General features: G+C 32.6%; 1 long non-coding RNA gene across 3 annotated transcripts in view; it reads right to left on the bottom strand.

Moving 5' to 3' along the window:
• Positions 1–17,892: 17,892 nt before the first annotated feature.
• The window catches only part of LOC124986801 (uncharacterized), a 30,293-nt gene continuing 20,947 nt past the window's right edge, over positions 17,893–27,238 (bottom strand). For all 3 annotated transcript variants that reach the window (XR_007109092.1, XR_007109093.1, XR_007109091.1), the window contains exon 4: positions 17,893–18,025. This is a non-coding gene — a long non-coding RNA (uncharacterized LOC124986801). The remainder of the gene's footprint in view (positions 18,026–27,238) is intronic.

Raw genomic sequence — 27,238 nt, 5'->3', positions numbered from 1 at the left:
TAATTCTAGATGGTGCAGTTTCTTCAAATTTGTTCTCAAGAAGTATTCTATACAATATTATCCCTATTTAATGATGTGAAAACAGTGCTTCACAATGGATAGGTGGATCAGTTAATCACACATCACATCGACAGTCAATTGCTAAGTCAGTACATAGCACAGCTAGGGGTTGATTTTCCATCAGCCCTCCTTGTTGCTTCTTCCAAAGGCAACCTGAAAAAAGACAACTCTCCAGGATGTGTTGCATTTATGCACCTCCTGCAAGAAGAGGCACTGTTTGTTCTAAACTACCTTTTCAAAGATGTTTAATATAGAAAACTCTTGGATGATATATATATATAGTATTCCACTCTGGAACCAAAGTCAGCGATACTCACTGTGTATTTTGAGATCTGGGGTCCCTAAATTCAAGGTACTTCTGTAATGCAACCAACTGAATTCTAAGGATTTGGTATGCTGATTTTGTCCACTTGCTCTTTCCATCTTTTAGGTGAGAAATGCATAGACAATTCCTATTGACTTCCAAAGTTTAGTAATACAATATTTCAATTTAGCAAAAATAACTTATATCATGGTTATTATTCTAAAATAACATTCAATTACCTCTTAATTCTGTTTCTCTTGTTTAAAACATTGTAATTTTTCTTTACAAGATAATCCCATGCAACACATTTTTGTTACTTTCTTGGGTGTTATTTTCCATTTATAATAGTTCATTGTTTAAATAACTATACCCAATGTTTATTTTCCAATGTTGATTTTATTTATTTCGAAGTTCATGTTTTCACAAGAATTTTGCTTTTCTTGAATCCAGTACAGATTATTACCAATTAATTATTATAATATTACATTCTCTTTATATATCTTGAATTTGAGGTGATCATACATTGCCTCATTTCTGATGACTCCTTTGGTTCTGAAGTAAATAGTCAATAATATCATCTCTTACAAAGTTAACTAGTATTAGGAGTCATGAGATTTCCAGCCTTAGTGAGTAGTTAGGTATCAAAACAGGAGAAATTTTTAAGAATATTTTTTAGAAGCACCTTTAATCTGGGAACACCTTGATGGGGAAATGCTTTGATATATTTTATCTTAGCAATTAACTCCAGGGGGAATTAGTTGTTTAGTATTAAGTAGTTCCTTCTTTCATAAGGTAATTACTGTTCTTTGGTCAATAATATTCATAAAGATTGAATACTTGCTCTAAATGTATCTTATTTTTGTCATTATTGCTGTTATTTATTTATTTATTTATTTTTGAGCAAGGAATCTTCTGGATATTTTCAGGTCTTGTCAGTATTTTAGGTAAATATCTTTTTATTTTGAGCTCACTCAAATGTAAGCAATCTGAATCTTGGTAATAGTAGTCATTTTCTAGATTGATAATATATTGCAGATATTTAAAAAGTTAAAGATAATAATTACAAACTAAAAGCATATGTAATCAGTAATATAAAACCTTAAGAATGAAACTATAGAGACTAAAATGCATAAGAAGTAAGGAAACCAGTGTGGACTGTACAGAGGATATATGCTATACAACAGTGATGGATAAAGCTGTGAATAAATGTACTCATGTGAACTTTATCCTGGAGGCAATGAAATGCTTGAAAGCTGGATACTGTGAGCAGAAACTACTCTGCATCGCAGCCTATCATAACAAGGTGGACTAAAGAAGATGCTACATCTTACTTATCTTTTCACCTGTGATAAGAAAAAAATATGTTTTGAGAAAAAAGTAAATAAAGAAAAAGAAAGAGACTGGAGCTAGTAATAACCCACATTCTAGTTGAAGGAAAATAAATGTAGAATTTAAAATTCTCAATTCAGAATAAGTGTAGAATTAAAAATTTCATGAAAATAAAATAAACTGATCAATTTGAAAAAATAAGGTATCAATAACAATACTGAAGTTTTAAACTGATAAAGCAGTGGAAGAAAGTAGGACGTGGAAAATGAGCTAATTTTGAAAAAGTAATTTTTGAAGTGTTGGGGTTTAGAGTGAAAATTCACCTAGAAAGAAGAGCCATGATCAGCTAGAAGGAAATACAAGACAAAATCCCTAATAGGTGGTCAGTAATGAAAATTTGCCCATAAAGTCATCATAGACATCACAGTTAAAATCCCTAAGAACATAAACTGGCTCTTTATAGATCTTTTCTTTTTAGTATTTTTTTTTAGTTGTAGGTAGACACAACACCTTTATTTTATTTATTTTTATGTGGTGCTGAGGATTGAACCCAGTGCCTCACATGTGCTAGGTAAGTGCTCTACCACTGAACCACAATCCCAGCCTGCTTATAGTTTCTTGGTTCTTGGTAATCACTGTACAATGCAGTAGTCATGTAGCCATATGTGGCTATTGGGCACTTAAAATGTCACCAGTCCAAATTCAGATGTGTTCTCAGTATAAATTCTACACTGACTCCACCTTTAACATGAAACAAAGAATATATAAGAATAAAGCTTACACTAATCAGATGTTAAAATAATATTTTGGATATATTAAAGTAAGGCAGATATACTACTAAAATTAATTTCACTTGACTTTTACTTTTTCTTAATATAGCTACAGGAATATTTAAAATGGAATAGATAGTTCACATTCTATTTCTCTTGAACTGTACTACTTTTGATGGCCAAGGATTATGTGTTTGATTTTTATGGTGGTAAATTAGGTAGAAGGCTTTTCCTAGATCTGGTAGTCTTTGAATGCATAGACTTTGTCTTTTCCATCTCTGTCATCTCTGTCCTTAACATAATGTCTGACAGATGTTTAATAAAAAGACACTAATGATTTGTTTTTTGAATTAGCAAGAATAATTATATGTAATCAATAGCAGGATTCTCAAAGTGTGGTGCTCCCATTAGCATCTGCAATATCTCCTGAGAACCTGTTAGAAATGTAAATTTTGAAACTCAGCACAGTCCTGCTAAATCACAAACTCGGAGACTGCAGAGAAGCTTTCTGTTTTAATAAGCTCTCAGGTGATTCTAAAGCTTGCTTCAGTCAAAGAACCTCTGATCTAGAGAAAGATGACCACACTAAAAACATTAGGGCAATTTGCTTGAGATATTTAGCAATAAATTAGAAATATCATTGTGATCAATCAATATTATGATGTGTGACATTCAAATGACAGAAGGGAAAAGTGGGACTTTAACGTAACATACCTGAGAATTTAAAGCTCAATTATCTGCCTACTGAGTTCTTAAAAATAGATAAAACTTTCACAAAGTAAAGTAGACCTGTATAAAAGTTTAAGATAGAAATGAAATTAAAATTTTAGTAAGATGTTCACTTTTATTACAAAGTATAAAATTTTAAAGTCTGCCCTTAATTTCTTGTTAAAGTAAGGGCCACTATTAACATTGTTTGTCTACCCATTTTCTGCTTTTTAATCAGTGCTCTTGTTTTTACCCAGAAACATCAAGCTTCAGGTAACTCAGTGAATATCTTAATCATGACCTCATAAAATCTTTACTATTCTAAAGAAAGACAAACTAAAGAAATTTTAATTATTACTGTATTGATGGATAGGCTCAAACACAAATACATATTGATGTATAATCTTCACTTCTACGATGTGCCTTTTTTTCTCTTTACCATTGCAGATTCTTTCTCTATGATCATTCTACACTATTGTATTTATTTGATAAAGAACTTTATTTTGATTTTATCACTACCTCTAAAAGGGAAGGCATAATCCTCCCTCCTTTCTCTTTTGTCTTGCATAAAATACAAAACAAAATTATTTAGAACTGTAATTCACTTGTTCTTTTACCTAAAACATAAAGAGTCCTTGTGTTATATTTTGTGTTCTAACCTAATTATGTCTCCGACACATATTTTTCAAATCCAGAATATCATTGGTGATTACCTAAGAAAACTGACAATGATCTCGGTGCAGATACCTATTTAATTCTCTTACTATGAATGCTAAACTGAATTGGGTTGCTGAATATGACATATAAAATCATTGACTATAAAACACAGAAAATTCCAATAACTTATAATTTGCTTATGACCAGTACTAGTTTTAACAAGGTTGAGTGTAAATCAAGACAAAATCATTCACCTGATAAAGAGAAGAAATATAGCCCACATGTCTTGCAACATTAGGCAATTAATAAATGTCTTGAAAGGATGAGTTAAGAAATTAGGTATAGCGAATTTAAAATGAATTAACAGATTTCTCAATGAGTCATTACAAAGACAGATATGACTCTCCTATAATCTTTAAGAAAATATTTTATGTAACTTAATTTTATTTTTAGCATTGTCACTATGTGCAAATTATAAAGAACCAAATGTTTACATAACATTCCAAATGAAACACTGGAGTCCCATGAACACTATTGTTCACTATCTCTGCCTACTACTCACATTTCCCATTGGCCAGAGTATTCAAAAATATTTTACCAATTTGCTATATTATTACATGTATCCATGGAAAATAATAGTTATAATATGATTGTCCATATTTCTCAATTTAGGAGTTACCTATTTATCACCACCAGAAAGGACAAATACATAGCTCTCCTTCACCACCCATTTCTCTTCTCACACAGGATTTATGTACACACTTTTTCTTCATTATACTAATGCAAATATATAAAAGTTTTGGTAGATCAATACTGTTTATTTATATTATTATGATTAAATTATTTTCATAACAGAACCTATAATAATACATGACTGGTTTTTCCTATATAAATTTTTGAAGTTAATAGTTACCTCAATTTAGTCCCTTTGTTTTTATCACTAATTCAACCTGCAATTCTCTCCCAGTTGAGTAAGTCTCCACTCAATATTCACATAGATTATACTTACTGTTCCTTTTGTCTTGTTTAAGAAATATCTCCTACCACATTTTTACTTGAACAATTCAAGTAAGTTGATGCCTAGGTCTATTTCATAGTTATTATTTTACCATATCTCTTCTCTATCATTGGAAGAGTTTGGTTACTACCATTTGGTTTGAATCATTTATTTTTTGAATATTAGAGTACTTTCTTTTCTTAGATTACCCTATTTTAGTTAAATGGATTTTTTATAATTTTCTTTGAAAGGATGCATAAAAGATACATTTTGAGATCCAAAAGTTCAGGAATTATTTATATTCTAGATGCACATATTTTTGAAAGTTTAGCTGGGTATAAAATTCTAATGGGAAAATCATTTCTCCTCAGATTTTTGGAGAGCTTTTTCCTTTGACTTAAACTTAAATAATAGCTTTGAGAAGTTTAACTGTCTTCTCATTCTTGATTCTTTTGTAGGAAACCCTATAGTTTTTTCTTGGAAGTTTATAGGATATTCTTTTTGTCCCCAATAATATAAAATACCACAATGAATTACTATGGTATAAGTTAACTTCTTTCACTTTTTTGGGTACTAGTGAGTTTTAATAATTTACAGAGAACTGTACCAAAATTTTTGTAATTTTCTTGAACTTTTCTTTGATGATCTACTCATTTCCCTTTTTCCTCTTCTCTTACTAGAATTTTTAAAATTCAGATATCTGACCACTGGAATAGACCTTTGGTTATCTTGGCCTTTTTTCCATAATTTTTATTGATATATATTTTATTTTACTTTCTAGGAGATTTTTAACCAAAGTTTGCTTAAATACCTCTTTTTTTTAAAAAAAAAATCACATTTCTTTATTTCTTTTTGGTTATTGTTTAATTCAAGTTTTTTTTATGTAGTATCTATGACTGAAATAACAAATCTTTTAATGAATTTGATTATAGATTTTTAGAGGTTTTGTCTGTTTCTTAAAATATGTTAATACTCTGTTTCTGCTTATCATGTAAGAAGTTTTCCATCTGTACTGCAATCTTTTGAGTGCTTTTATATTAGTGAAATACTTAAGAATGTGCCATTCTGAAACTGATTAAAATTCCTGGGCATTTGTTTGTAGTTTAGCAATATAGAATTCATTGTAGAGGAATCTAACTTCTAATTAATTTGAGAAACACATGTTTTTAAGATTATATACTTTATTTTAATCTGGTAAAATTCCCCAATGAACACTTTTCTAATATTTTTCCTGGTGATATATAATTCTAAGTACCAGGATTTGGGAAAGATGGAAGTAGTCTAGAATATCCTAATATTCAACAGATGAACTTTCACCATGTTTGTACATGATATATTTACTATTAACTATGCGTAATATCCCATGAGTCAGTATACTTCTATTTCATCCTCTCCAAAGGGAAAGATTTTAACCTGTGAGAATTAATAGAATGGATATTTGGAGTTCTCTAAAAAATTTAGTGATTATTTATTTATGTGATTCAGATAAATCTACCAGCCCAAAGCCATATCTATAGATTTTCCTAGATGTGGTGGTTTAGTCAAGATTCTCCAAAGAAATAAAAACAATAATGTGTAATGTGTGAGTGTGTATATGTATGTTAGTGTAAAGTGAGAGAGTGTGTGTGTTATTTTGTTAGTTCAAAATGTACAGGATAGGCCTGTATATTGGGAACCCAGCAAAAAGTTGCAATTCAAGTCTAAAAGCAGTTTTCTGGAAGAATTCCTTCTTGGTTAAGGGAGGCCTCCAGCTGACTGAACAATACCCACCCATAATATGAAGTGTACTATGTTTTATTCAGAGTCCACTGTTTCCAATGTTTCTCTCACCCAAAATGAATGAATGAATAAATAAATAAATACTGTCACACAATACACTCCCAATGATATTTGACTAAATAATTGGAGACCAAAACCCAACTAACTTGACATAATTAACCTTTCCACATACCTATTGTTTAAATTTATGTATAGGTACTTTGGCAGTAGCCTTCTCTCACCCCGTTATATTTATCATTCTAGTGCTCTTTTATCTGGCTTAAAGGATTAACTTGACATGACTTCAGTATTTTTAGCAATCTTAAAAAAGCTGATGAAACCACAGACAATTTGGTATTTACCCTGTTGGAACATTCTGGATTGGTCTTTTTCCTGAGACTATGTTATACAGGGTGCACGACTGACTTGTTAAAAAAAACAGCTCACTTGTTCTAATCATAACCTAAAACTTGGTTCCTTCTTCATTCCCTCTTAATTCTGTTGTAAATTTACTTCCTTTTTCCTGATTTTTAACTCTTTTTTTGTGATGTCTTAACTAGTAATGATAAACTTAAACTTTCAACATTTTGATTGGAAATGTCTTCCTGTTTCTCTAAAATTTAGTTTCTGAATTTCACTTTATCACAAAAATAACTTTATACAATAATTCACTATTATATAATAGGAGTTGCCATTTTACCAGTTTTCATAACAGTTTCCTAAAAATTTTATTGGTACCTATAACTTTTTTAACTGACCACCTGGCCCAAATGATTTTTGATATTATCCCAATTTAAAGTGCTGATTTCTTTGTTATTAGAAATTCCTGTACACATTATAATGTTCCAATTTCTGCTGTAACAAATTACTGCAAATTTATTGCCTTAAAATATCACAAATATGTTTTCTTGGAGTCCTGAAGGTCAGAAATCTAAAATTGGTGTCTCTGGGCTAAGATCAAAGTGTTGTTAGGGAGGAATTCCTTCTGGAGCCTTTTGAGAAAAATATATTTCTGTTCCTTTCCCTTTCTTTGGCTCATATCTGCCTTCCTACATTTTAAGATCCAGCAACAGCAGGCTGATTCCGTCTCAAGCTGCCATCTCACTGGTTCTCTGTAATAAAATATTTTTCTAACTTCTTTTAAAGTACCCTGTATTTATATTGGGCCCATCCAGACAATCCAGGATAATATTCCTATGTTGAGGTTAAATGGTTAGTCATATAAATTTTATCTGCTAACCTTAATTCCTACATTCTGTGTGATGAGACATAATCACAGTGTCCTAGAACTTGGATGTGGGCATGTTTGGGGAATCATTATGCTTCTCTTATATGGAGTAATAAGCAACCATAAAGTAGCAGAAGCTTAAAACAATACACATTTTTTCTAGCTCCCAAATACACTAATTGGCTTGTGTTCAGCAAATGTAGGTTGGGTCTTTAGATCTGGGTCTAACCTTCAGGTCTAGTTGAGACTTACTTTAGGAGACTCTTGTCTTCTTTGAGCCTGCAGGTAGCTGAAGCCTATTCTAAAGAAAGGCAAAAGTACAAAAGAGCAAGCCTAATCTTACAAAGGCTTTGTCTCCACCACATCTTTTAACAATCTGTTGTTTTAAAAAATAGTGATAGAACTGTCAACATCTTTGAGATAGAAAAATTGCCCATTGAAGGTGTGGGAAGAAGCATTGAATATCTGCTAAAAAGAAGAAAAAAATCTAAACTATCTTACTTAGCAAACAAAGAATTAGGGAAAGTAAAATGCAAACACCTAAAAATTACCTGTTCACTCCCATAAATGTTAATGTTATTTCCATATTGGCTGTGTTAGTATACATTTCAGTCCCTTATTACTCTCAGGTAAGAAATGTTTAGGTAAATAACAAAGCCAAAAATATTTTAAAATATTAGTCATTAAGTGTCTTACTAATTACAAAACCACTTTAAATCTCTTGAAAAATATAATAGGATCTATGAATTAATTCCATGGTAAAGGGCTAATATTTCTGAGAAAATTTTCTTATTTTTATAAATATTACTGAGATGTATTTATTTGTGGTGGTAATCTCTCAAATAAATGGTAACAGAAGTGTAACACTTTTGTCTCTGAAATACTTCAAATCAATTCAAGGTTATTCATACTACATGCTTATTTTGTAATCCATTTCACTGAGGTAGACCATCAACTTATTCTAGAGTGACCTACTTTAAACCATCTCTTAAGTCTTTAATCATTCTAACCATTTTATTTCTACACAAAAACATATGAAATTACAGAGAAAATAGGTTATGTCTAAAAGAAATACATTTGAAGCTAAAGGTTATAATTCATTTTTTTTCCTCAAAAGATTGTGCCCTCAATCGACTTCTGAGTTGGGTAACTTGATTCTATTACATATTGAAAGTTAATAGTTTATAATTTTCAGTCAGGCAGTATTTATTTGAGTTATTTACCCATCTTACTGCTCGATGATACAAAACAATCCAGGATAAATAATGGTTTCTGCTGTCTTTACAGAATCTAAATAAACATTTGATAACAAAGTCAGGCTTTTTTATTTTTTTTTTTGTGGGGGGACACTTTGATGTGAAATTTTATTTGGCATATCCAACCTACAATTTAGAAAAGATTTGAAACTTTAAATTTGATTTTTTTTAACTTCTTGCTACTAAACAATTACCAGCTTCTGTTGTTATACTTCTTTACATTTTTTAAAGTTTGAAACAATCTCAAACTTAGAAGATTTATGAGCACAGTATAAACAAAACAAGACAGGCATTTCATTGTAAGCATTCCTTATTACCTGACTTGGACTTTGATTCCCGTTTGAGGCTTCTGCATAGAAAAGCTGACCTGCTTTGTCAACAGGATCTCTATAGGAAACACCTTCTCAGGAAAAGAAAAGGAAGGAATGGCTATACTTACACTTTTGGATTTCTTTGGTAGTCAGTTTGGTTAGCAGCACATACTGTGTGATCAGATACAGTCTTTTACTGAGGAATCTGGGTAAGTATTACTCCAGAAAATGACAATTTGAAAGACCCTTGTTTGTTTAATGTATCCAAATCACCATTTCTGAATTTTTCTTAGGTGGAAATGTTATATCTCACAACCAACAAAATTAATCATGTAACAGCATGACTCACTCATATCTGCCACTGGGCTACTTATAAAACAGTTAACAACATGAATATTTTAGATATTAGGAAATAATCTAAATGTATAAATTTTATTCAATAAGCAGAGACATTCTGAATGCATACTTCAGTTAATCTACATCTAAATCTCTGAAAATATTTTAATGCATTTTTTGCAATTATTAATAATATTTAATAATAATATTTAATAGTTATATTTTCACTACCATTATTTTTTTTAATTTATTTTAACTTTTCATTTTATAGACTAGTTTATTTAAATAACTAATATTAAAAGGTGATAGACCTCAAGTCAAAATAATACACAGGAAAATGAAGACAACCCATACTAAAAATAAAAATATTTCTACCTAATTTCTGGAAAAAGATCTGCTCCTCTAACATCAGGGGCAAGAAATAAGCATGCCATTAGTACTAAGTGCATTTTCTACAAGGAAACCACAAAGTACTTTGGCAAATCAATATGTTCTGTAAAAAATATTTTAAAACCTATCCCGAGGGGAAATTGTTTTCAAAGTCAAAGCATAGTGGAAGATAATGGGCCCTAGAAAGTTTCTTCTTTCTTTCCATTCAGGATGGCTCTGTGTTGTCTCAGCCCAAAGGCAAAAGGAGTTAGTTGTATGCACCGTACAAGAGAGGAATAACAGCTTAATCCTGAGACCCGGGAGCAGGACCCTGGAAATCACCATAATAGTGCTAAAATACTTGGTTCGTCTCTAATCTATTCCAGAATCTTATGCGGATTTTTTTTTCCCAATGTGATACAAGTATTATAATGCAGGAATAATTTTCTCCCATTCTCTAATAACTTTCCTCCAATAATATATTTGTATTTTAGAATTTTGACAAACATGAGTACATATATTTTGAAAATGATTTTTCTCTCAAAAGCTTTTACTCATAGGCAATCTTGTATATATTTCACTTTGCCTGGGCAAATCATGCACATCACCATTTTTTGTTGTTGTTCTTATGTCATAGGCAAGACCTAAGTAGGCACAGACCACTTCAGTTCAGAATCATATAGCTAGTAAGAATCTGGATTATAAATATTTATATTCAATCCATATTCTCTGATCATTCATTCAACAGGCCAACATTTATTGAATAACTGCCTTCTGCCACAGAATTGCATAATGTTGGCCCCGTGAACACAGTGATAAATGAGATTGCCTGTGGGCCTTAGAGATATTCAAAGTCTTAATGGGTGCCTCCATGGAACAGCCTTCAAAATATTTGGAAAATTGAAAGTGAAAGTCATTCTATCATCTTTTGTTAATACCCAGAAGAAGAGATCATTTACTTGAGAAAGAAGTAAATTGTTAGAGTCAATGTACCTATAAAACATTGATTAAATATTAATGTTTCTATGATACATTGAAAACACGTAGAAGTTGGAATCAACATTTCTTGTATTAAATCATCTAAGGACCTAGAATCTTCACAAAGAGAAGTTATAAATTCTATCAATATGGTGTCTTCTGCCTTAACCTAAGTAGTTCCATTCTCTCTGTCAAAGAATTAGATAATTAATCTGGTATATGATGATTGAAATCTTGACTCATTCCCAGTGTCTCTTTTCTTTCCTTAATTGAGGAGGTCTTGAATATATGCCTTAAGAGTATAATTGTCTTAACTTTTCTCTTTACTTTTCCTTTGTGGACATTCTGCCCAACAGTCTGAGATAATGGTATGCTTCATTATATGTTTTATTCATTCAAAAATACTGACTAAATATATACTTTCAATAAGTAATAAAACTGTTCACATCCCATTTGGCTGATGGATAGCCTCTTTTTCACTTTTGTTATTGTGCATCTCAATACAGTTACATGTTTATAGTGTCATTTTAAAAATCAATAAATTCTGAGTTGATTTTCAACCACTATAACTTCTTGTATTCTATTATATGATCTATTATGAGTAAAGAAATATATTGGTTGTCTATTGCTCTGTAACAAACAATTACAAATTTTAGAGTTTTAAAAACTAATTTACTATTTCAGATAATTCTCAGGGTCATTTGGATAGTTCCTTTTCTGCTTCTGGGCTCATTCATGTGTCTGCATTCAGCAACAGGGTGGCTGGGCTCGATGATACAAATGTTCTCATCCACACCTCTGGAAGAGAGTGGAACCATTCAGATGGGGTATTTTGATTTCCCTTCCCACCAGTAGGCTTGACTGACCTTCTTCTCAAGAGAATCTTCGGATACTGAGGCAAGAGAATCACAAGTTCGAGGTCAGCCTGAGCAATTTAGTGAGACTCTGTCTCAAAATAAAAAAAATATAAAGGTGTGGGGATATAGCCCCATGGCAAAGTAACCCCTGGGTTCAATCCCAGTAATGCAAAAAATAAAAAATAAATAAATAAAGAATTTAAAGTAAAACAATTTGTACTAATCCATTCATCCCTTAATAGACTTCCTCTCACACTCACTATCAAGAGTCCAAAAACTCCAAGGTCTGTTGCACTCTAGGCTCCAGAACTCACCCAGCATCATGCTGGGAACATAGTATTAATGAAAGGAAGATCAGGACCATTCAGGTACAAGGGAGTGGAGAGAAATGCTCCCCTCCATGACAGCTGTAGCAGTAGCATCAACACTGTAAAGAACTGAATCCAGTGAGGCTAACATTTATTAAAACTTATGATGACATTAAAAATAAAATAATTCCAAAATACACTCTATTGTCATGTGTATCTAAAAAGAACAAATAAAAAAGAGTATATTATAATTCCAAATATGAAAAACTATAGGTTTAATGGGCACATATCAAAATAAGAAGTCTCTTTGTCAGGAACAGAGATTGCATGTATCAGTTAAAACATTGACACACAATTATTTTTTTGGAAAAGGTCAACATAAAATAAAGCCCAGAATCCTAACGCTCCATGAGGTCAGAGAGGTGGTTGTTTTGTTATTATTGCTATTGTTCACTTTGTTTTATTGTTTTATTTTTTTAAACCATCATATCCATAGCACCAGTCAACCTGACAAATAAGATGTATTGAATTGATAGAAAAATATAGTCAGCTTTTATCTTGGTTTGTGTGTTCTCAGTTAGTGTCATAAATATATCAGCTTTTTTTGTTTACTGTGACTTTTTTTTCTTTTTTGTTTGTTTTAGAGTTTGTTGCTAGCTTGTATTTGCACTTGAAGGTTGAACTCACTTGTTTTATAAACGGAAGATACTAAGCCAGGGAATTTAGCCATTTTGGTTAAAACATTTGAAGCAGCCAGGGATGGTGGTACACATATGCAACCTCAGGGACTCCAGAGACTGAGGCAAAAGGATTTCAAGTTCAAGGTCAACACAGGCAACATAGCAAGACCCTGACTCAAAATAAAAAATAACAAGGGCCAGAGATAGAGCTGTGTAGTAAAGTATTCTTCTAGGTTCAATCCTTGGTAATGCAAAAGCAACAACAACAAATCTACCTTTGAAGGAATCCCTTAAGATGTTTCCCCTGTGGGGAAGTTGTGTGTCCCTAATTTTCTTACAAAATTTACTTCTGACATCCCATCCCTTTTCTGAAAAAGGAAAAACAAGAGATATGTAAAGATTTTAACAAAAAGCAATGCTAATTTGATTCTTATTGTATTTATTACTTTTATACTTTTAAAAGATGAATTTTATTGTTTTTTTTCCTTGGAACGAATATGATTAATTAAATAAACATTTCTTGCAATTATGCTTCATTATATTTCACCTTCTCTAAATTCAGTCACGTCCATGGAGAAGTTTTCATAATTATTAAGTTGGAAAACACATGTGTTCATGTATATATGTGAATTCAACCCCAAAAGATATACATAAAGAAATGCATTGAATTTAATATTGGCCTTATATCTGCAAAAGAATAACCTAAGAAATTAATTAAAATCTTATAATTGCTTTAATTGATTCAATTTTAAACATACCTATTATTTTAATTTTAACACAATATGAAATTAAATGTCTATAACGATCATAGTTTTAAAGATCACTGCATGTGCAAACATAAAGCTGTTTAATTACTTTCCAGTTCTGAATCAATGAATTTTAAAATACGTTTAAAAAACATTATATTTTAATTTGGAAATTACTTGTGAACACATAGTAAAGATTTCAAGGTTCTCATCTAAGTAGTATTAATACTATATTTTGTCAGATTTTCCTTGGAATAATCTGAATATGGGAATTTTTTTGTATTTTAGGGAAGTGCTAGGCATGTTTAAATCTTGTCATGAAGATCCATGTGACAAAGAGCTCAACAGTTCCATAGCAGTTTTGGACAACTGTGGATAATAAAAACTTCATTTTGCAGTCTGAAATCAATTACTCATAACTTCTACTCAGTATTTCCCATGTAAGCACTTCCTGAAATGTTCTATCCACAATGGAAACCACAGATCTCTCCATCCCACCAGGCTTTTCTTTCTTTTCTGTGTGAAAGGATTACCTTTGGGTTATTTGGGTGGCTTTGCAAACTCCAATAAAGGAAACTCATTCACATTCCTAGGCTGCTGGGAGTGCCTCTTGCTCTTGGCATATTACTCTCAAGGACTCTCTGAGTACAAGGGATGTGCAGGCCTCTGCGGTGATGGTAAGACACCGAGAGTTATTACCACTTTTGCTAACCTCTTACTGCTCAAGAGGAAATCTTAAAATAGATCCCTTTCAAAGAATGGTGTATGAATAAATATTATCAGATATTAATTAATAATGCTTAAAAATCTCTGGAAGTAGAATGTTACTATTATGTAATTTAAAAATAAGAAATGGAAATACATGTTAGATAAACCACCCTAAATGAATTAAAATGATAAAAAATCAGCTTCTTTAAATTATTATGTCTTTTTATCTTTTCTTTTTATCTTTCTTTTTTGTTTTTCAGAACTAGAGAATCAAACCCAGGGCTTTGCGTAAGCCAGGCAAACACAACGCCACTCAGCTACATTCCCAGCCCAATTATTAAATCTAATGAAATAATTGCCCACATAGCACCCTCCTAGACAGAAAAATTCAAATACATATTCCAGAAATTTAGACAATATGATTGGCAAAATTCTTTTGTTATTTGTCTCTTAAAGTTGCCTACTTCCCATTGTAAAAAAAAAGCGTATATATATATGTATGTATATATATGTGTATATATACAAATATATATATTGCAATCTGATACATACATATATATATATATCAGATTCTCTTAAATAAAATAAAGGAAGTGACTAAATATAGTGAATAGGGAATTAAGAATCAATATATTGTACCCTATACAAAATTTCTTAATAAGCCATCTAAAATGGACTATCAAAGGCAATCATGTTATCAATACTGAATTTTTTTTCCTGGATAAGATAGTTTAATAAAACTGAAAAAGATTTAGTAGGTCTAGTATATACTAAACTCTTAATGCAAACTGTTATCTCCAAAATTAAAAGGCCTCACAATAATTTTATGAAGGCCCTATTTAAACATTTTAAAGAACAGGAAGTTGGTGTGGTGGTGCATATTTCTAATTCCAATGACTTTGGAGGCTGAGGCAGGAGGACAGCAAGTTCTAAGCCAGCCTCAGCAACTGTGCAAGGCCCTAAGCAACTTAGCAAGACCCTGTTTCAAAATAAATTAAAAAAGGGCTCAGGATGTGACTCAGTGGTAAAGCAACCCTGGGTTCAATCCCTGGTACCAAATAAATAAATTAAAGAAAGAAACAAACAAAGAAACAAAGAAGGAGGAAAGTGAAGTTCAGAGAGCTTCATAACATTTCCAAAGTTACATGGGAAAGTGTGAGAACAAACAGCTTTTTTGACTCTAAGTCTATGCCCATTCCTTGATACCACAAGCCAAATCAATTTTCCAGACCCATAGGGAGAAAAATTCGATGAGTACTAGGATAATTTGTGGTTACTTTAACAGTATAACCTAACAGCAAAAGCAGGAGTCTGTGAGTCAGGCGATCTGGTCTTGACTTTTGCTTCAATGAGCTGTAAAAATCTGGGTGAGTCATTTTGCGTCATGATATTCAGTTTGTCATATTTATAAAATACAGGGTTCAAACTAGGAATCTCTAAGACTCATTCAGATCTCAAGTTCTCTGATTCTCTCACATACCTCTAAGTTATATTTTCCTTTTAAATAAAAAGTTGTCTGTTTTAGATAGTTGTAATTAGTATTTTTTTGGTCACTTATTAATATTTGGAAACATAGTAAATTTTACTCTGAAAGATATTAGCACTATCTTGTAATAAACCTTTCAAAGTCTTTATGCTGTTATGTTTCAAAAGGAGTGATGTGTGACTGAAACCTTTTCAAAATTCTCTTCCTATTTGGAAATTGTGAGGTCCTCATGCATTCAGTTAAATGTCTAAAGCCCAATACAGCAACATTCTATTTTACACATTTTATGTAATTCAGTGGTTTGGTCATTGGAAAAAAATGATATTGTTACATGTAATGGAGAAATAAATTATTCAACCTGTTATCAATTTAGTTTTGTTATTGAAATTGTTTTATCCTTTGTGAATTAAAAGTGAGAAAATTTTCCAGCCTATTTTTCTATCGTGATTTAAGTCATTCATTTTATATTTTAAAAAATAATATCTAGCTAAGCAAAAAGAAAAGATGCCTTTAATTGATAATATAAATAAGACCGTGTTTTAATCATTTGGTATAGATTCTTCCAAACTCTCCCTAGGAATTTACTTACATAAATATGATCCCAATACATATAATTTTTAACCTGAATTATTTTGTGCACTATTTTATATAAATAAAGTCATAATGACTTTAGGGGTTTTCCCAGTTTTTACATTATTAATAATGTGCAACAAACATGGGAATGTCCATCACTTCTTAACCAATTTTTTCCTTAGGAGAAAGTTCAAAATGTGAATTTGTAGGTGAAATGTGAAGCACTTTTAAATGTTTCAATATTTACTGTTTAAATTGTCTACATTTTTTTTTTTTGACATTTCACATTTGGACTTATTTCCCAACACTCCCCTAACACTGCAATTCTCTTCTTTAAATAATACTTAAAGGTTTTGACCATCTTGTTAACATTTAATCCAAATGTTCATCTAAAATATATCATTACATGAATTTTAAGTGCTAAGGACAAAGCCTCACAATCCCCAATTGATACTAATCTTGCTACATGAAATGAAAGCCTGAAAAGAAAATGGACCTTTGATCCTCTAAAACCCAATTTCTTCTTTGATTTTCCATTCAGGATTTGCCCCGCACACACACACACACACACACACACACACACACTTTCAGTCCACTTGCTTTGGTGCCGATGGTTTCATCCTATAATTCAGAGATGCATGTGTGAATCTGGCTTCAGAGTGTGCTGTATTCCATTTTCCTATCAGGATAAATTGGTTCAGGGATCAGCCTTCTCCTTAGAAACATTGAATCAGGAATTTTTCCAAATTCGTGGAAGAAGATGTGTTGTTTGTATACATGAAAGCCCAGAATGAGCAAAGGCTAAAACTTCTGCAGACTTCTTTCCACCAGAGAGGTTTGCTTTTCTGAGAACAGCCTACCCAGAAGCAGCTAGAACCAACAGATGAAGAAAAGTCCCTGCTTGCAATTATGTTAGATTCTCTGAATCCAGTCATATATCAGGGGTGTGAATTACCTCTGGATTTAAGCAGAGAAGCAATAATTTCCCATTCAAAATGACCTTTTCATTACTTGCAATTAAAGAAACCAATGTTAGCTGGTATGTCTTCTAAAACATCATTGAAGATTCAATAGCCGAGTTGTGACTGAACATTTTCAGTAATAGATTCATTTCAGAGTTTTTCAGAATGTGGGGCTTCCTTTTCTTTCTTTCAATGTGCACTCAACACCTCTAAGTATACTTTAGACACACACGGTATGTCATTTTCTGCCCTCCCTAAAAGCACCCAAGAAAACCACTCCGGACAAGGAACAAGAGACTTTATTAAGTAGACAGGCAGAGTGTCTGCCCGCAAGGTGAGAGAGAGAAAATGAGAAAGAAAGGGAGAGAGAGAGAGAAAGTAAGAGAGTGAGCAAGAGTCAAAGTAAGAGTGAGTGAGTGAGAGAGAGAGAGAGAGAGAGAGAGAGAGAGAGAGAGAGTGAGAGAGGGAGAGATGGCAGGGAGCTAGTCTTAAGTAGTGGAATTTTACAGGCTAATAACAACAGACCAATGACTGGCTAGGAAGTTGGCGGGCTAACAATCTGGGTTGTAAAATGGTGTGGGGGAGGCAGAATAATGACGGCAGCAAAATAGCAGATCTGATGCCAATACTCCCTCCTCTCTTACCTGTGAACAAGAGAACAGTTACATGTTATTCCTGGTAAAAATAGGTGAACTAATAAGTAACAAAATGACAACAACAGGTTTCTCAGTATTTATTGTTGAACTGCATATAATTAAAATTTCCTAATAATCTTTAAAAGTTAAGGTCCCCATACCCCCATACAGCTTTTAAAAGTCAGTTTTTGTCTTGTTTTGTTTTGTATTGTTTTTTTGGTACCAGGGATTGAACCCAACAAGGCTTAACATTGAACAACATTCCCAACCCTTTTTTATATTTTATTAGAGACAGGGTCTGACTGAGCTGTTCAGGAACTCACTAAATTGCTGAGCCTAGGTTTGAGCACCAAGATCCTCATGCCTCAACTTTCTGAGTCACTGGGATTACAAGTGTGTGACACCATGTCCTGCTAAAAGCCAGTATTTGGTAGTAACTGGATGGAGGTAGAAAATATCATGCTAAGCAAAATAAGCCAAACCCCAAAAACCAAAGGCTGGTTGTTTTCTCTGATATGTGGTTGCTAATTCACAATAAGGGTGAAGGAGGGGTTAGGGAAGAATAGAGTTACTTTATATTAGCTAGAGGAGAGTGAAGGGAGGGAAGGGGTATGGGGGTAGGGATGATAGTAGAATGAAACCAGAAGTATTACCTCATATACATGTATAATTTCATGACCCATGTGATCTTAAATATACTCAGAAAAATGAGAGATTACACTCCATTTGTATATGATCTATCAAAATGTATAAATGCATTCTACTGTCATGGACAAAAAAATAGAGCAAATAAAAAAATTAAAAAAATAAAAGCCAAGTTTTGATTCCTCTATAATCTATGTTTGTTCTGTAGAGTCCTGACATTAACAAAATAGGAACTCAATTAAAAAATATGTCAATGGATTGGAAACAAGAATTTACTGACAAAAATCTTTCATTTGATAGCTGATGACCTTATAATCCCACAAAATTCACATAAAAGATGAGATAAACAAACTGTAAAACTCTATAGGCAATATTGGCTATGATATGCTATCCTAAGATTAGTAAAATCATGTGCCTTAAGAATCACACATAACCAAAACTAGAAAATAGAGGGTTAGTCAGAGTACTATACTAACCCAGCTCTTCTTGCAGTATGTTTATTTATTGACTTGTCTTCTAATTTCAAAAGCATATTGCTGAGCAGCCCAGGCCCAATCACTGCCCACGTGCATCTTCAGCACCACCCAGGCCCAGCCTATGGTCTCCAGAGCCGGCCAGGCTTACTCCAAGGTCTCCAAGCCATACCCCACTGCAGCACCCCATCTACCAACATGTGGGACCTCTGCCTGCTATCATGGATTGATCCCAACCTGGACACTGCTGTCCTTAGTCCAGGAAGCTCACTTCCTGGGACACTGCATTACCAAGTACCTCTTATGTATCAGGCTACTGAAGACTAGGAAGTTTGAATACTATATTATAGTTTTATTGTAGAATTTTTATTAGTAGTATTATTACTATTATTCCTACTTTTTAATTTTTTTATAGTTTTTCTCACTCTATTTTCCTCTTATCTATCTGTTTTATTGGAAGTGCTTTCTCTCTTTTCTCATGATAACAACCAATTTCTTTTGATTCAGCTTTCACTCTTCCTATGATCTAGTATTCTATCTACTCATTTCTTATCTCATTGTTACATCCTATACCCCTCCCCATCCTCTTTGTCTACCATTAGAAATTGTGATCATTATTGCAAACCTATTGTTTAGGCTGTAGATAATCTAACTCATTTAAACTGTGTTTATTAAGACAACACTGTTAATATCTTAATAGGGACTATTTGGGTTAAGTCTTCCTATTGTTGGTATTGTGTACTGCTAATATTGTTCTCCCACTTTAAGGTGAGGTATTGGAAACCTGCAGGGGCACCATAAGCCTATAGGGGAGAAACTGCAATACCTCGGATCCACATTGCTAGAGGGAAAGATACATGAACAACATGAAAAAACAAATGGAAGCAAGTGTCCCAAACAAACCTACATGCTATATCAACAGAATCCAATGACAGCATGGTAGAAAAAATGTCAGAAAAGGAGTTCAGAATGTACATGATTAAAATGATCCAAGAAGCAAAGAATGAGATAAGAGAGCAAATGCAGGCAATGAATGATGACTCCAATAAAGTTAATAGAGCAAATAAAGGAAGCCAGTATTTGGTAGTAACTGGATGGAGGTAGAGAATATCATGCTAAGAAAAACAAGCCAAACCCATTCCAATAAAGAGAAAGAGACTCTGAAAACAAACAAACAAACAAACAGAAATCCTTGAAATGAAGGTAACAATAAACCAAATTAAAAACTCAATAGACAGCATCAACAACAGACTAGACCACTTGGAAGACAGAACCTTAGAGAGTGAACAAAATATTTAATACTGAAAACAAAGTTGACCGAACAGAAAAGATGATATGAAATCATGAAAAGAAACTTCAAGAATTATGGAATATCATGAAAAAAACAAATTTAATAATTATTGGGATTGAGGAAGGCACAGAGATACAAACCAAAGGAATGAACAACTTATTCCATGAAATAATATAAAAAAAATTTCCCAAATCTGAAGAATGAAATAAAAAATCAAATACAAGAGGCATACAGGACACCGAATGTACAAAATTACAACAGATCCACACCAAGGCACATTATAGTGAAAATGCATAAGATACAAAATAAAGATAAAATTTTAAAGACTGCAAGAGAAAAGTTTCAGATTACATATAGGTGAAAACCAGTACAGATATGAGGGTGTTTCTCAGTCCAGACCCAAAAAGCTAGAAGGGCCTGGAACAACATATTTCAAGCTCTGAAAGAAAATGGATGCCAACCAAGAATCTTGCACCCAGCAAAATTTATCTTCAGATTTGATGATGAAATAAAATCCTTCCATGATAAACAAAAGTTAAAAGAATTTACATTTAGAAAGCCAGCACTACAGAATATTCTCAGCAAAAATTTCCATAAACAGGAAATTAAAAACAACAGTGTAAGTCAGCAAAGGGAAGAACTACCCTAAAGGAAAAGCCAATTAAAGGAGAAACCAAGTCAAGTTAAAAAAAAAAAAAAAAAAAGAAACCAAAATGAATGAGAATACAAATTGTATCTCAATAATAACTCTGAATGTCAATGACCTAAGCTCATCAATCAAAAGACACAGACTGGTAGTAGATTGGATTAAGAAAAAGAACCCAACAATATTCTGCCTTCAAGAGACCCATATCATAGAAAAAGACATACACAGATTACTGGTGAAAGGATGGGGTAAAACATACCAGGCACATGAACCCAGTAAAAAAGCAGGGGTTTCCATCCTCATATCAGATAAAGTGGACTTCAAACCAAAGTTAGTCAGAAGGGATAAAGGACATTTCATACTGCTTAAGGGAAGCACAAATCAGCAAGATCTAATGATCATTAATATTTATGCCCCAAACAATGGTGCATCCATGTATGCTAAACAAATCCTTCCCAATTTCAGAAACCAAATAGATCACAACACAATAATACTGGGTGACTTGAACACACCTGTTCCATCAATGGATAGATCTCCTCCCCCCAAAAAAATGAATAATAAAATGTAGAACTCAATAACACAATCAATAATTTAGAGTTAACAGACATATATAGAATATTCCATTCATCAATGAGTGAATACACTTTTTTCTCAGCAGCACATGGACTGTTCTCTGAAATATACCATAATGTTATGCCACGAAGCTAATCTTAACAAATACAAAAATAATAGAGATACTACCTTGTATTCTATCAGAGCATAATGGAATGAAATTAGAAATCAATAATAAAATAAAAACAGAAACTACTCCAACATCTGGAGACTAAATAATATGCTACTGAATGATGCATGGATATCAGAAGACATCAGGGAGGAGATAAAAAATTCTTAGAGGTAAAAGAGAACAATGATACAACATATCAAAATATCTGGGATGCCAAAAAAGGAGTAAAAAGAGGAAAATACATTGCAAGGAGTACATTCAATAAAACAAGAAAAAGTCAACAAATAAATGACCTAATGTTATAGCTCACAGGCCTAGAAAAAGAACAGATCAATGCCAAAAGTAGTAGAAGACACGAAATAATTAAAATCAGAACTGAAATCAATGAAATTGAAACAGTTCAAAAAACTGACAAAACAAAAAGTTGGTTCTTTGAAAAAATAAACAAAATTGATAAACCCTTAGCCACACTAACAAAGAGGAGAGAGAAAACTCAAATTACTATAATTTGTGATGAAAAAGGAAATGTCACAACAGACACTATTGAAATACAAAACATAATTAGAAGCTATTTTGAAAATCTATACTCCAACAAAATAGAAAATGTTGAAGACACTGACGGGTTTCTAGAGACATATGATCCACCCAAACTGAATCTGGAGGATATACACAATTTAAACAGATCCATTTCAAGCAATGAAATAGAAGAAGCCATCAAAAGCCTACCAACCAAGAAAAGTTTGGTATGAGATGAATTCTCAGCTGTGTTGTACAAGACCTTCAAAGAAGAACTCATTCGAATACTCCTCAAAATATTCCATGAAATAGAGGAGGAGGAAACACTTCCAAACTGATTCTATGAAGCTAGTATTACCCTGATACCCAAACCAGAGAAAGACACATTAAGGAAGGAAAATTTCAGACCAATATCCCTGATGAACATAGATGCAAAAATTTTTAACAAATTTCTGGCAAATCACATACAAAAACACATTTAAAAAATAGTGCACCATGATCAAGTGGGTTTCATCCCAGGAATGCAAGGTTGGTTCAACATTCAGAAATCAATAAATGTAATTCACCACATCGAGAGACTTAAAGAATCAAATGATTATTTCAATAGATGCAGAAAAAGCATTTGATAAAATACAGCACCCTTTCATGCTCAAAACACTAGAAAAAATAGGGATAGTAGGAATATACCTCACCATTGTAAAGGCTATCCTTGCTAAGCCCATAGCCAATATCATTCTAAATGGAGAAAAACTGAAAGTATTCCCTCTAAAATCTGGAACAAGAGAGAGATGTCCTCTCTCAACACTTCTATTCAACATTGTCCTTGAAACTCTAGCCAGAGCAATTAGATAGACCAAAGAAATTTAAGGTATATAAACAGGAAAAGAAGAAATCAAACTGTCACTTTTTGCTAATGACATGATTCTATATTTAGAGGATCAAAAAACTTCACCAAGAAAGTTCTAGAACTCAAAAATGAATTCAGCAAAGTAGTAGGATATAAAACCAACACTCATAAATCTAATGCATTTCTATTAATAAGTGATGAATCCTCTGAAATAGAAATTCAGAAAGCTACCACATTCACAATAGCCTCAAAAAAAAAAAAACTTGGGAATCAATCTAACAAAAGAGGTGAAAGACCTCTACAACAAAAACTACAGAACACTAAAGAAAGAAACTAAAGAAAACCTTAGAAGATGGAAAGATATCCCATGTTCTTATATAGGCAGAATTAAAATTGGTTATACTACCAAAAGCACTATATGAATTCAATGTAATTCCAATTAAAATCCCAATGACATACCTCATAGAAATAGAAAAAGCAATCATGAAATTCATTTGAAAGAATAAGAGATTTAGAATAACCAAAGCAATCTTTAGCAGGAAGGGTGAAGCAGAAGGTATCACAATACCAGACCTTCAACTATACTGCAGAGCAATAGTAACAAAAACGGCATGCTATTGGAACCAAAATAGACAGTGAGACCAATGGTACAGAATAGAAGGCACAGAGACAAACCAAATTAATACAGTCACCTCATACTAGACAAAGGTTCCAAAAACACACACTGGAGAAAAGACAGCCTCTTCAACAAATGATGCTGGGAAAACTGGAAATCCATATGCAGTATAATGAAATTAAATCCCTATCTCTCACTCTGCACAAAATGCATCAAGGACCTAGGAATTAGACCAGAGACCCTGTACCTAATAGAAGAAAAAGTAGCACCAAATCTTCATCATGTAGGCTTACGACCAGACTTCCTTAACAAGACTCCCAAAGCACAAGGAATAAAGGCAGGAATCAATAAATGGGATAGATTCAAACTAAAAAAAATTTAACTCAGCAAAGGATCAACAATGTGAAAAGTCTGCAGAGTGGAAGAAAATCTGTACCACATGCACTTCAGATACAGCACTAATCTACAAAATTTATATAGAACTTAAAAAAAACTTTAAACCAAGAGTGCAAATAACCTAATCAATAAATGAGCTAAGGAACTGAGCAGACACTTCACAGAAGATCTACAAGCAATCAACAGATACATGAAAAAAAGTTCAACATCTCTAGTAATAAGGGAAATGCAAATCAAAACTACTCTAAGATTTTATCTCATCCCAATTAGAATGGCTATTATCAAGAATACAAGCAGCAATAGGTGTTGGCGAGGATGTGGGGAAAAAGGTACACTCATACACTGCTGATGCAAATTAGTGCAGCCACTTGGGAAAGTAGTGTGGATATTCCTTAGAAAACTTGGAATGGAACCACCATTTGACCCAGCTATTCCACTCCTTAGCCTATATCCCAAGGACTTAAAATCATAATACTACAATGATGCAGCCACATCAATGTTTGTAGCAGTTCAATTCACAATAGCCAGATTGTGGAACCAACCTAGATGCCCTTCAGTTGATGAATGGCTAAAGAAACTGTGGTATATATACACAATGGAATATTATTCAGTCATAAAGAAGGATAAAATTATAGCATTCCCAGGTAAATGCATGGAGTTGGAAAATATTATGCTAAGTGAAATACACTAGTCCCCAAAATCCAAAGGCTGAATGATTTCTCTGATAAGTGGATGATGATACATAGCAGTGGGGAGGGAAGAGGATAAGACAAGAATGGAGAAAGGGTGGATTGTGCAGAGGAAAATGAGGGGTGTGGATGGGAAGGGGTATTGCTTTTCCTTGTACTTGAAAATAGAAAAAATGAATTACATCATTATAAACCTTAGTATATTCTTTACATTAAGCAAATAAGTAATCCACACAGATAATTAATGTAATATTTTACTGTCATAAGATAGCTTCATTTATGAAATTGACAAGAAATTTAGGTAGAGATGAAGCCTTTATTACAGGCATGGAGAGATTTTTACAACATGCATAGTAAGACATAGATTATCACCTGCTTCATCAAGATTGAGCTAAAAAAACCCCAGAAAACTCATGGACTTATCAAGACATACAGTAATGCTATGAGACTAAAGGTAGAGCAAAAAAAGGGTTATAAAAATAAAATATAAATAGCAGGAAGTTTATGTGAATGAAAATAGGTTTCTACTATGTGAATATGGTATATTATGAACATCAATATATTATGTTTTTAAACATAAAGACTTTATAATTACACAACATAGTTCAGAAAGCAATACACGTAGTATATGTAATTTTTCAAAGAAAAATGTCTACTTTTAATTTTAAAATACTCATAATGTTATGTTTTTGTGATAACCTTTAATATGTTGATAGAAACCTGAAAAATATTTCCTATTCATCTATGAAACAAATTTTAGCAAAAATTGCATCATACTGTTATGCTTTTGAAATTTTCTCTTATTGTTTGCTGGATCATGGCTATTTTTCTTTTATCAGTGAATAATTTTCCAGAATATAAAATTAAGTGTTATGTGTATTCCGTTTTGGGGAGTACCTTTACTCCCAAAATTGTATTTAGTCAACAGTATCGACATATTGTCAGCCTTGTAACATGTATGAATTTTTGGAGACAATGTTGATGAATAAGAGAAGAGTGCCCATCTGTTTGTATGAAGAACTGCATTCAGTCACCTCTGTTTGGATGGCTTACGTGATGCCCACCATGAACCGGATTTTGTCTGTCATCAGTCTGTAACTTCTACCTTTCCTTTCCAAATGTTTACAGATTACTCTACAAATTACTGAGTAATGGATTGATTACTTGGGGAAAGACAGAGCAATTTTGTAGTTTCTCACAGTTCTCACTAGAGGCAGATTTACCTTGAGGTCAATGAAGCCCCATTTGGAAACAAGGTCCTGGCAGGAATGTGACAATGGGTTTACTGGTCATATGCTTTTGTAAAAATTAGAAAAAGTAAGGTTTTAACCAATGTCTCTTTTCTAGTCCAATTCCCCTTTGTCATTCCTTTATGAGGGGTGACACTTGATGGAGTATGAGAATTTTAGAGATTTGACTATGCAAATGTTGAGTTGGGGATACTTTTAATTGGGTCTCTGTGGTATATTTTTATATGGTTTGGAATAACTTCTACCTAAATAATTGCTCACTCTTTTGGTGTTTTAAAGACTTCTTGAACATTCTTCTACTTACTATCCTGACTGACCCAGGACTGAGGCAGTAGAATTTAGGACTGGACTGTATGGAAGTAACCAGCACCAACCGTACATGGATTATAGAAGAGAAGTATGGTTTGGAATAGAGAACCAGAGATCTAATCCATGGAACTTTTCCTGAAATCTTACTCCTTGTTTATAAAAGAGAGTTGGTAAGCCAAGCTTGATGCCACACAAGTATAATCCAGCTACTCAGGAGGTCTAGGTAGGAGTATTACAAGTTCAAGGCCAACCTGGACAATTTAGTGAGACACTGTCTCAAAATGAAATAGAAAGGGTTAAGGATATAACTCAGAGTAAAATGTTCCTGGGTTTAATCTACAGTACTGAAACATATATACATACATAGATACATACAAACATACATAAATAAAGTTTAAGGCCTTATTGACTAGGAGTTTGGAAACAAAGATGCTTAATTAAATTAATTAAAATTTTGATTAATCATGTTAGAGATATGATCAAATTATTCTTCTGGTCTCTTTTGTAGCAATTCATGATTAAAAATTACTTTTAAGTGAAAATGTGATCAACAATAATACATCCAAAAAAAAAGAGAAAGAAAATTTCTCAATGGACTTAATTAATATTTTGTTTTTTGAAACCATGATATATTTCTCAAATTTTTTGAATTTAAAAATAAATTTGATGGTAATTTTCAATGAATATTCACTTATGTATCTAAGTTTTCACTTCTAGTGTTATGCTGTTTTTCAGAGAGAGAACCAAAACCAAATGAAAATGTGACAGTTACCACATACCTGGATCTATTCCTGGCACTCACTCGTCAATATGATCAAGG

This window comes from Sciurus carolinensis, chromosome 6 (assembly GCF_902686445.1).
Source record: "Sciurus carolinensis chromosome 6, mSciCar1.2, whole genome shotgun sequence".
Taxonomy (NCBI): Eukaryota; Metazoa; Chordata; class Mammalia; order Rodentia; family Sciuridae; genus Sciurus; species Sciurus carolinensis.
The sequence above is the reverse complement of the archived record's forward strand: the minus strand, read 5'-3'. Positions and strand labels throughout refer to the sequence as shown.